This window comes from Typopeltis vanoorti, chromosome 8 (assembly GCF_054136105.1).
Source record: "Typopeltis vanoorti isolate ZY-2024b chromosome 8, IOZ_Tvanoo_1.0, whole genome shotgun sequence".
Classification (NCBI taxonomy): Eukaryota; Metazoa; Arthropoda; class Arachnida; order Uropygi; family Thelyphonidae; genus Typopeltis; species Typopeltis vanoorti.
The window spans coordinates 46,008,602-46,021,276 of record NC_143556.1 but is presented as its reverse complement, the minus strand read 5'-3'; positions in this window follow the sequence as shown (position 1 = coordinate 46,021,276).

Genomic DNA, 12,675 nt, shown 5'->3' with positions numbered 1-12,675 from the left:
TCTCATCAGAAGATATTGTCACATCTTCTTTTTTATTCAACTGGAGGAAGATGATTATCGCATCTTCCTCCAGTTGGGTAAAGTGACCATTACCCAACTGGAATACAAATATTCCAGTTGGGTAATGTGATGGCTTGAGTGCTGGCCAGTCATATCAGTAATTTTGTGAAAAAGAATTATATGTGGAACTATGAGGTAGGTGATTATAGCAAACTCAGGAAGCAGCTTGTAGCGATATCATGAAATGAGGAATTGCATGGAAGGGAATTATTTGCTGTTTGGTCTCTACTCCGGAATTATTTGCAGAGGCAATGACTGAGAGTATTTCAAAAGTTAGAGATTAAATAAATTATGTGTAAAATGGATGACTGGAAAGGTGAAGCATACAATTTGGAAGAAAACGATTTTGTGGAGGCCGCACAAAATAAGTGGAGAGAATAAATTACATGAGTGCAAAGAGCAAGAAAAGACGGTGATTCACTAGGTCAGGGAAGCAAAAATTTGGTATGAGCAGCAGTAAGCAAATGTCACTAAATGTAATCCTAGGAAGGTTTTTGATATGTGGCCAGTAGATGGTAGAATAATTATGGGAGCAGTGGGAATTGAAGAGAAACCATTTATGGTGAGGGAGCAAAAGATATATGATGAATTGAGTAAGCTTGATGTCAACAAAGCCATGGTACCTGATGTTATATCACTGCATGTCTTGACGGAATGTACTAGGGAGTTAGCAACACCTTTAACTTATATTCTCAATATGAGTCTTAGATTAGCCCTGGTCACAAAGGAATGGAAAGATGGTAAAATTATTTTGCTTCATGCAAGAGGTGATAAGAATAATGCTTCGAATTATAGGCTATCTGCTTATCTGATGATGTGGTCAAAGTTAGGATGTTTTGATTCCATTGTACAAGTCTTTGATTAGCCGCATATGGATTACTGTGAACAGATTTGGTCGCCAGGTTTACAATAGGATGATGAGGTGTTGGAAAGGGTCCAGAGACGATTGACTAATTGGTTTCTTGGCTCTAGAATGTGGAATATGCGGACAGTTTGAGAGAATGCAAATTACAGAGCCTAGTGGATTTTTAATTTTTATGTAAATGACATCGGAAATGGCTTGAACAAGAAGAGGGGGTTGATCTAGATACATGATCTAGACCTATAAGTTGGTAAGGCGTAATTACCAGATTATCATGGATAAGATTTTTCAGGGAAAGAATGAGAGGCCATCCCTCGAATCTGTATAAGGTGGGTGTGAGCAAAGGGGTGAGGAGTAGATTTTTTCCATGTGGAGTGGTGAATGATTGGAATGCAATGCCTGAGAATGTGGTGATTGTAGGAAGAGGGAATGGATTTAATTCGAGTGCGATGAACTGTGCGTGGAACCTTCCACAATGAATCTCATGACTAATAATAATAAATAAATAAATAATAATAAATGTAGATAACTATCTTAAGTGTTTATGAAGCAGTTGGCAATTTTGCTGGGGAAAAGTGGTACCTATAATGTAACGATACGCTAATCATATTGTTATTATCGAGGATGGCGTGTGTTTATAGGCGCTCTAATGTTGAAGAGGTCGATTCACGATTTTATAAGTGTATTTTTCAGTTTCCTGTTTTGTCGTTGCTAATAATAATAATAATAATAATCCCACCGAAGAAACACGGCCTTGTCGTGGCGGTGGGGCTTGCGTTCTTCAGTAATGTTGAGAGTAATTCTGGCGGTAGCATAGCTGCCAGCAGGGCCACCCTTGTCAGACAGGTCTCAACTGAGGAACCAGACTAACAGTATTCCATTCCCCATCTTAATGGTGAAAAATAAGAAGGGATCCATACCGGATCAGTCGACGCCCGGGTAATCAAGGACTGTGTCAGTCCTTGATGTCCGGTAGTTTGACAGAAGTTGGGGATCCTGGGCATCAGGTGACAGGTGGGCTATAGGAGCCAGCTCTCCGTGCTGGGCAATCAGGGCAGGAAGCTGAAAAGCGACTGGAAAAAACCAAATAACAAATGGACTGTAGAAGAAAACAGAGAAGTTATGAAATGTTTTTACAGATCAACACCAGAAAAACGAGGTTTTAGAAAGCTTATGCATTTAATTTAGAAACAAAAATTCCCAGAATCTGCAATAACAGAACAAAGAATTTCATTTCTCGTAACAAAATATTTACTGAACTAGAGCTGCAAGAATTAAGCAATAAACCAACAACTCCACTAACAGCAAATCACCAGGAGGTAGCTATATCAAACTTTTGAAATCAATTCAATAAGCATCAAGCAGACGACATACCTCAGAATGTTTTGACAGAAGTGCAGTGTAAAATGATGTCAGGGATATTGGAACATATGAGTATAAAATGATGTCAGAGATATTGGAACATATGAACTCCATAACTGACCATATAAGACTATCACCATTGAAAGCTTTTCATAAATCTAAGCTAAAACGTCTCCTCTTAGACGGCAAATGCTGTGATTAAAACCATCACAACCAACAGCATAAAGGAAAGAAATCAGCTCCTATACAGCACAGCCTATATCATTATAGTGAATCTTGGTTGCAAACCTCAAGAGCAAAAGCCGAGGATGAAACAATATGCACCATGGAAAATCCGGTAGGAACGAAAAGTCAACAAACTTCGAGCTGATTTGAGCAGCTTAAAGAATTTTAAATATGGATGGTTGAAATATAAAAACATCAAAAACAAACTAATTAACAGATATAATTTGGCCAACAAAACAATTGCTGAAGTTACAGAAGAGCTAAAATAAAGAACTATAGCTACTGCACAGAAAATTAAAAGATATGAAGCAAGAATAAACCAATATGTGCAAAAAATGCAATTTCGACAGAACCAACGTCAGTTCTTTCATTCTCTCCAGAGAAATACAGATGCAAACAATAATTCATCAGAAAAAGAAGAAACACTCAAATTTTGGAAGACAATCTAGTATAATCCTATTAAACACAATAAAGATGCTTCAGGGATTAGGAAATAGAATCAAAAATGAAACAAAAACAAATGCAAACTGCCATTATCACTAAAGAAATGATCAGCGCTCAAGCTAGAAAATTAAAAAACTGGAGTGCACCTGGCAAAGACGAACTAACATGGATTTTGGTTAAAGCATCTATCCAGTCTACATGATCGAATGGCAGAACACTTTAATTATTTGTTGCAGACTCAGTGGAAGACTGGATGATATCTGGGCACACTTTTCACTTCATGAAAGATAAGGATAAGGGTACAGAATCAAGAAACTCTCGCCCAATAACATGCCTACCAACGATGCTTAAGCTGTTCACTGCAATGTTGCAAATTCCATATACCACTACTTAACAGATAATCAGATTTATCCGATTTAACAAAAAGGCAATTTTTAAAAATCCAGAGGAACAAAAGATCAGATCCTTATTAATAAAATGATTATCAGAAATTCAAAAAGACGAAAAACCAACTTAAACATGAAATGGATAGACTGTATGAAAGCATTCGATTCCCTCCCACACTCCTGGATCTTAAAATCATTGAAATATTTGGAATTAAAAAAAAAACATATGTTCCTTTCTAGCGACTGCTATGAAATCATGGAAAACAACTTTAATAGTGAATAATGAATAACGATTCGGAGATAACAGCATTAAACGTGAAATTTTCCAAGGTGATGCCCCTTTCTATGATTCTGAACAAAACAAAACTTGGATATGAAATTCCTAAATATAATATTAAAATTTCCCATCTATTGCATATGGATGACTTGAAATTATATGGAAAATCGGTCCAGCAAATAGACTCATTACTGAACACAGTTCGTATTTCAGTCAGGACTTCAAAATGGAATTTGGTTTGGATAAATGAGCAATTTTATCTATTAAACGAGGATAAATTAATGAGACTAGCAATTTTAATTTTGATCAAGAAAAATATATAAAAGCAATTTCAGCTGACGAACACTATAAATACCTAGAAGTACTAGAAGCCAGTGCATTGGCGCACCCAGGGAGGGGGACAAGGGGGGCCCTGGCTCCCCCCAAAAGAAAAAGGAAAAAATACTAGAAAATTTTCAAAAAATCTTTTCCTAATTAAAATTCTTTATTTTTTTATTTATGTTGTGTCGTGTCTTCTATTTCTGTACTACTTATTAATTAGTGGTCACATAATGGGAATACCCTCTATCTCTCGGGAATCACGGCCGCTGTGAACTCAAGGCGAACGAAGTAGTGCTCGGATGATATTTTGCCCGAGCCAGGCCAGAGATCACGGGTATCATGTATTGGCGATAATTGCAGATGCTCAGTCTAGGTCATATGCAATGCGTTGTGTGTATTCTCAAATCGTCTACTGAACTCGGCCCCCTCCAAGATTAAACCATGAGTGGTCGTGTCCCCCCCTCCCCGAAGATTAAATATTGAGTACTCGGCCCCTCCAAGATTAAATCCTGAGTGCACCACTGAGCCAGTGACATTCTCCACTCGAAAGTTAAACAGCAGGCAGCAGCAGAATACACCAAAAGAGTTAGAAATATTGTGAAAACAAAGCTAAATGGATTAAATACAATTAGAGCAATGAATTCTTTGGCTACACTAGTGATCCGATACACAGCTGGCATAATAGACTGGACAAAATAAGACCTGGACAAACTGGACCACGAAACTAGAAAACTAATGACTATTCATCATGCATTACATCCACGAAGTGATGTTGACCGGTTGTACCCACCAAGGAGAATAGGTGGACGGGATCTGCTGCATATGAGACAGACTGTGAAAGAAGAAGAAGAAATTAGCTTGAAAAGCAGTGGCAGCCCGTACTGCTTTTCAAGCACTGAGACACTGCAGCATCCCGAAGGAAAAAATGAAAATTTTTAAATTTGTTTGTGTTTATAAATATTGACAATGCTTACAACATTATATAAATGCAATACATGTTAAAGGTTACAGCTTATGTTTCGACAGTGATTGAATAGTTAATAATTGGAATTGTTCTATTAACGCTTCCGATTACGAAACAAATACACTGTGATCTAACGCATGTCAATATTATCACGTTCTTCCAATTGCAGCCAGTCTCGCCGATATTCGTTTGCGCTTGTGATTGCACGTTAGAAGTCATTCCGATACCGCTCGTTTGGGCAGTGTATCGTATGCTTGACGCGTTATTTCTATGAGATACGAAACTTTTATTATTGGTGTTCGTTCGTGGTGAGGGTGAAATATTTTAAATAAAGCAATTTTTAATATGTAAATTTATTTATTAATAAATTGGTTACTGATTAGGAAAAAAAGATTTATTTTTATTTTTATTTTTATTTTATTTTTTTGTATATTCAGCACCCCCACTTAAAATTTTCGCCAGCCGCCACTGTTGAAAAGTTACATCAACAATAACTCTGAGCCAATGCTTCAAGCAATTACACAAGAAGGCTTTCTAAAATCAACAAGAAACAAATCCTATTACAAAAAGGAACAGCAAAATAACCGATATGTTCGATGGAAAAATAAACCTTTGCATGGTCAATTTCTTAGAGATACTGAGTACAAATTGACGTAAACAAGACGTGGGAATGAGTACAATATGGGCATATTAAAAAAGAAACAGAAGGATTTATTCTAACAGCTCAAGAACAGGCATTATAAACTAATGCAATGAAAGAAAAAAATTTGAACATCATTAATAACAGTAAATGCAGATTATGCGATCAGAAAGATGAGACTGTAGAATATCTAATCAGTGACTGCAACAAAATAGCTCAAAAAGACTATAAATATCGCCATAATCGAGTGGCCAAAATAATTCATTGGCATGTATGCAAAAGATATGGCTTTCCTACATCTGATAACTGGTGGCAGCATAAAAGAGACAGTATTGGACACGAAACAACAAAGGTTCTCTCGGACTTTCGAATACAAACTAATCGGCATTTGGAACAAAATAGACCTGACATCACAATTATCGAACATCGACAGGTTTTTTATTATCGATATTGCAGTACCCAGTGATAACAACCTTAACAACAAAGAACTAGAAAAAAATTACTAAATATCGCGATCTGGCAATCGAAATTGCCGGCTATCGCTTAAACACACCAAAATCATCCCAATAGTTATTGGTACACTTGGTGCAATTTCAAAGAAGCCCTCCAACTATTTACAGCAATTAAACATCAACGAAGTGACCCCATATCACCCACAAAAAACAGCATTACTTGGAACAGTTCATATTTTGCGACGCTACCTGACAGACTATTCTTAGATTCTTGGGTAGAATCTGAATTGTTGTATATCACCAGCAAATTGTTGTTTAAATAATATTTGTTGTTTAAATCTTGTTTTGATTGTGTATCAATTATGTGAATAAATAATAATAATAATAAGAAGAAGAAGAAGAAGAAGAAGAAGAAGCAACGACATCAAACCTGCATGGAATCTTATAGAGGTCTGATCAAGGCTTTGAAAAGATGCAAAATTACTTCCTTATCTTTACATGTAAACTTACGTTTCAGCGTCGCAAATTATTATATGGCTTTTGCTATATACCTTCAACCTCAATCGACTAAAACTCCAAGATTCCTATTCTGATCTGTTTGTACTGGCATAATCTCACGAATATAATATGACATTTGATATTTATTAATACCGATCTGTGACCTTAAATTTACTAACATTTGACTAACAGCCATTTTCCTATATCAACAAATTCCAGCCCATTGAAATCATCTTGCAAGTGCTGCATATCAGATGTATCTTTGATTAAAAAAAAAAAAAAAAATCAGCTAACGCCTTTTTATTCCCGTATACGGGAGTAGGCGAGGCCATTTAGCCCTATCTAACTTTTGGAGACTGAGTGGGCAGTTCAATCTCCACTGGTACCCAATCAGAGACAGATGGCCCAAAGCTATCACTAATTAAGCGGTACGCAGTGAAGAGAGACGGCTCAAATGTGCCGCCATCTCGTGGTCCCTAACCCTAACACAATATATTTAATGTCTGAAATAATGTGGGTTCTACGGTCGATTTTCTTGAGTTTACAGGACGAAAAACCCGAGTTTCCGGGAGGAAAAACCTGCTTGCCCGTGCCAGAGATCGACTAACTCGGGAACCGGTCGAAAAAAGGCTTAGAAAAATTTCCTCTAGTCGCCGTCTAGACTCGAAATGAAGTCTTCCTTCGTGCGGCCAAGTGCGGTGGTGTGCAAACGCCACATCCACTGAGCTACACAGGTTCGTATCTATGATTAACCTGCCTCTATTTGCATCGTTAGCAAACAGCTACACATCTCATGTCAAATACTTCCCACGGTCAATAATATACAGATTGAAAAACAATGGATCAAGATTAATCAACCCACATATTACTCTTTGATATCTGGCAGCAAAGTTGAAAAGTACCCTGGACTATCCATTCCTCTTTTCTAACTCAAAGATATAATTGTCATAGAATGAAACAAAGTTCTCAAACATGACCTTCTGTTAGTAAACCCATGTTGTTAATTTCAGAGTATAGATTCTCTCTAAAGCCATTGTATATGCGAGCGCTGACCAATTTTTATAAAATCTTTACCACCACTCCAGAGATACCCATTGCTCAATAATCGGATATGTTTTGAATCATCCTTTTGAAATGGTATACATTCTTCCCACTCCTGTGAAATATTCTATGGCATGAGACTCAAATTATATAGCCATGTCCAAAGAATAGCCAGTTCAGCTCAACACCCTTTTAGCATTCGTGATAATATCGCCATCCGTCCCTATTGTTGAATACTTTTTCACTTTGTGAAAGAACAATTACACCACCTCCTCCTCCTCATACATCTGGGATTCTTCATTCAGTGAAGACAATGTTGCTTACATTAAGTTGTTGGCTTTAAGAAAAATTGAACACTCATTAGCTGAACAATTTCAGCTGCATCTCTCACCTTATACCACCTGAATTCAGTAGAGTTACTCTTTCATATTCATCCTTTCATTTACTTGCAGCATAAGGATAGCATTCTTTTGGGTTGTCTTTAGGTTGCAGAACTAGTTCCTTACTGATATTAGCTTTCCATTCAACAATTGCGAGTCTTTTGGCCTGTTGCTTATAACCGATATCATCTTAATGCACAGGACATACCTTCCACGTCAGGTTTTTCTTATGAATTTCTGCCTTAATAAGATTACACATACATTTTATTCCTATGCTGTTTATTATTTGAAATCTAGCAGCATATTTTGCTATTGCATCACTTTGGTATTTTTTATACTTTACGGATGCACTGTCGATATATATATCCATTCAACAACAAATATATGGCACACAGAAACCAGCATATTACTCATTGGTCACTTTGTACTGCTTTGTAGTTCAGCATATAACGCTTACTGAATAAAATATTCATAAAGCAAGCCGTATCCTTTGTTAATACCACATCATCATCATTGTTACTATCCAGAGGCAGAATAGTAACGTCTTTAAATGAAATTTCCTTTGACACTATATTCAGATCTAAATGCTCTTATTCTGCTTGAGGAAGTTGTCCTGCAAAGCTCAATACATTCATTTCCTTTCCTTTCAGATAATTAATCCCCCCTTATGATTTCTCCTTTCTTCATTAGTAGGAACTGATCTATTAGGTCTGAAACATCCAACTATGTATTTAATATCCTTGGACGCCACTTCACACGATACGGCTTTAACTCATTGCCATATGGAAAATTGTTACTGCAGTTACATATCTCAAATTCATTTGGATTTAGGTTATCCAATAGCGTTAGCAGCATACCCCATCTTCCCCTCTTTGTCTGTTCCTTCTAAAATCCTACTCCTTTTACACATAATACCACATACTATGTCTTCTTTTAATAGACTGGTCCCACTAATACCTGCAATCTAAGGTTCCAAAGTCCAAGGCAACAATTCCATCCCTTTGTTTCTTATACTTATGGATTATGTGTAAAAACAACATAAATCCTCTGTATAAAAGAAACCGAACTTTTCGAAAATATAAGAAGTGGCGACACCTGATGTATCTTTTCGTTGTCGAAAGCGTCAACCTTCATTAGTTGTGTCAACTGTTTATGACATTTGTTTCATTAGAAGCTCAGTTATAGTGTAAGAGTGACAGTGTGTTTTGACGAACGGTCGGAAAATGAGTTTCAAACAGAAAGCTGCGATTGACTTTTGTGTTAAACTTGATAAAAGTTTTTCCGAAAGGCATCAACTGCTTTAAAAAGCATACTGTGATGAATGCTTATTCCGAACTCAAGTTTACTAGTGTTTTAAGCGATTTCAAAGTGGTCGTGAGACGCTTGAGGACGACGAAAAGCTGGGCCGTCCATAAACTGGACTGAGCGAAGTAGCGTCCAAAAATTGCGCGATTTCATCAAAGAAAACCTGAAATCGTCCGTGAGATTGATTGAAGATGAATTGGGGATTCCAAAATCAACTGTGCACAACATTTTGACCGAGAGTTTGGGCCTTCGTAAATTGAATTCGCGATTTGATCCCCACAAGTTGACCGACGACCAAAATATTTATCGAATTGAACACTGCAAGGACCTCATTAAAACCGCTCGTAAGGACTCAAACGTCCTTGAAACGATCGTTACTGGTGATGAAACGTAGTGTTTTGAGTATGAGCCCGAAACAAAGTGCCACAGTGCTGAGTGGAACCCACCAGAAGAGGGGCATGCGAAAAACAGTTGGTTGCTTGAAGAAGTCAAAAGCAAAGACAATGCTGATTTGTTTCTATGATTCCAAGGGCATTATCCACAAAATAATTCATTCCGCCTGGCCAAACGGTCAATGGTGAGTTTTATCTCGAAGTTTTGAAGCGATAAATAGCGAGAATTCTTTGCGTACGGCATGAATAACGTGACGACCGACCGTTCGTCAAAAACACTCTGTCATTCTTGGCACTATAACTCGGCTTCTAATGAAACAAATGTCATAAACAATTCACACAACGCTAATAAAGGTTCCCGCTTTCGACAACAAAATGATAAAACAGGTAGCGCCACTAGTTTCTTCTATTTTCGAAACGTTGGGTTTCTTTTTGGGCAGAGTATGCACCTGCATATTCCGTTTATACTCTTCTCTATAGTCTGCATGAAACAATTCAACAACTTGTGGATCTCTGTTCGTATCTAGTGCCTTACTTACAGGACCCCCCGCTCTACCGACGGTGCAACACGTGTATTTGCACACGGCGACAAAATTGGCTTAAACTAAATGAAAAATAAATCATAAAAAAAGTAATTTATTCTTTCTCTATTGCAACTAGACTTAAGGATGTCGTTAGTTAAATTTTTACATAATAAAACTTCACTGTACTGAATATTTTTATTAAAAATCATATTCATTTAAAATAGTGTAGTATTATGTTGTGTTTAATATTGCACTGTCAGTGTTAATATCAGACAACGTTACAATAGCAGAACACCTTCTATCTTGCATTTATTTCCTATTCCATTGTTGGCCGTGAGATGACATTGAACTGTGGTCAAATCTCGTTTAATTATAAGATAATTGGTTAAGAGTAAGCCAATTATAGGAATATAATCAAAATACATAAATAGATAAAAAGATGACAAGATATATTTAAAAGGATACTACTAGTTTACTAGTTTCGTTGAATAGATCAACATCCTCAGGTATCACAATCAAAGAAATATATAAAAAAAAAATTACAGAGACTTAAAATTGTAATAACAGAACAAGTATAAAAAGACAGTAGCGTGTTTGAAAAACAAATGCGAGTAATGAGTTCCAAACAGACGTATACTACGCGCTGTCGCGAGTGCGCCAGTACTGAACAGAAGCAACGTGTGCATCAGAGAGATTGTAACTCAGGCTGTTGTTGATATGAGAGGAATCTAGAGAAATTTCCCTGGATTTGACAATCTTTCTTTCGAGTTCATCGTAGCACACATGGATGTTAGAAGTTTGAGTCCAGTTTACAATGTGTTGGCGGCCTTCGTCTGAGTTAGCTGAAAAGAGAACGGCTAGAGAGAGCGCTAGCTCTAGTCCTGTTATAGGAGATATCACTACGGTGTTCATCCAAACGTAGAAGGATGGATTTAGCAGTCTGCCCATAGTATGGCTTTCCACAATCACACAAAATCTTGTACACTCCTGGAAACTGAGTAGGAAGATGTTTCTGTTTATGTTTGCTAAGTAATGAACGAAGTTTTGGAAGCATAGTGAAGCAAGTTTTGAAGTTAAATTTTTTGAGAATATTGGCCAGTTTTGGCGAAAGAGAGCTGATGTAAGGCAAGGAGATGAAGGCTCTTGGGGAAGAGGGATCTTTAGAAGTAGCTGAGTGCCTGGGGGAAAGAAATTTGTCAATTTTCGTTATAGAGAAACCATTGTTAATAAACGTTTTTTTAAGAAAAAGGAGTTTATTTTCAATTTCTGTTTCTTCTGCAAGTAATGATTTGGCTCGGTGAGCTAAGGTGGAAATAATACCACATTTTTGTGGGGGATAGTGATGGGAGGAAGCATGAAGGTATCTATCAGTATGAGTAGGGTTTCTAAAAATTGAGATTTTAAGGCTCTCAGCACATCTGGTAAGTTTGAGGTGTAAAAAGGGAAGGCAGTCATCTGATTCCAGTTCGAAGGTGAAAGAGATTTTTTCATGGCACTTGTTTAGGTGTCATGTTTAGTTAAGACGGTGTCAATAACCTCTATTTAATTTTAGACCACCCAAACAAGTGCCATGAAAAAATCTCTTTCACCTTCGAACTGGAATCAGATGACTGCCTTCCCTTTTTAGACCTCAAACTTACCAGATGTGCTGAGAGCCTTAAAATCTCAATTTTTAGAAAGCCTACTCATACTGATAGATACCTTCATGCTTCCTCCCATCACTATCCCCCACAAAAATGTGGTATTATTTCCACCTTAGCTTTGGAACTCATACTCGCATTTGTTTTTTCAAACACGCTACTGTCTTTTTATACTTGTTCTGTTATTACAATTTTAAGTCTCTGTAATTATATGTAATAAATTTTTTAACTTGGGGATATTGTATAGTAGGATAACGAAGTAATTTTATAAACTTGGTTAATTGTTTGCATACTTGGGATTAGGAGTTAAAATCACCAAGTTTATAAAATTACTTGGTTATCCTAATATATATATATATATATATATAGTTATTAGGATGTGGTTTTTAAAATAAGTTTAACATTCCACTATGCCTGATAAAAGAAAAAAAATATCAGATGCAGAATATCGGAAAACTAAAATCGGAAAAAAAAGGCGATATTTAGAATGAAAGCGGAGCTTTGCATAAATATTTAAAAACTGAAACAGAATGTAGTACAAGAGAAAATAAGCAAAAGGATCGAAAATCTAATTGCGATACTAGTAATGTCGATATTAGTAACATTGAAGATGGCAAAATATGGTATTGCACAGGGCGACAAAATTCCTACTGTCCGCCCTCCTTATTTATGCAGACATCCTTGCACATTTTGATAATCCCGAACCGGACGAAGGGAAACTCCTTCGCTTCTTAATCATTGCCATGATAATGCTGCTTCCTACCACAGTTACTTAATATTGTTGCTCTGACACAGAGATTCTCACTGTTCCACCCATGATAATCTAGTTTTTCTGATTCTCGATGTTAGGTATTTCCCAATTTCTCAAGGCTCCTGATACTGAATACATTCGTATGTATGCT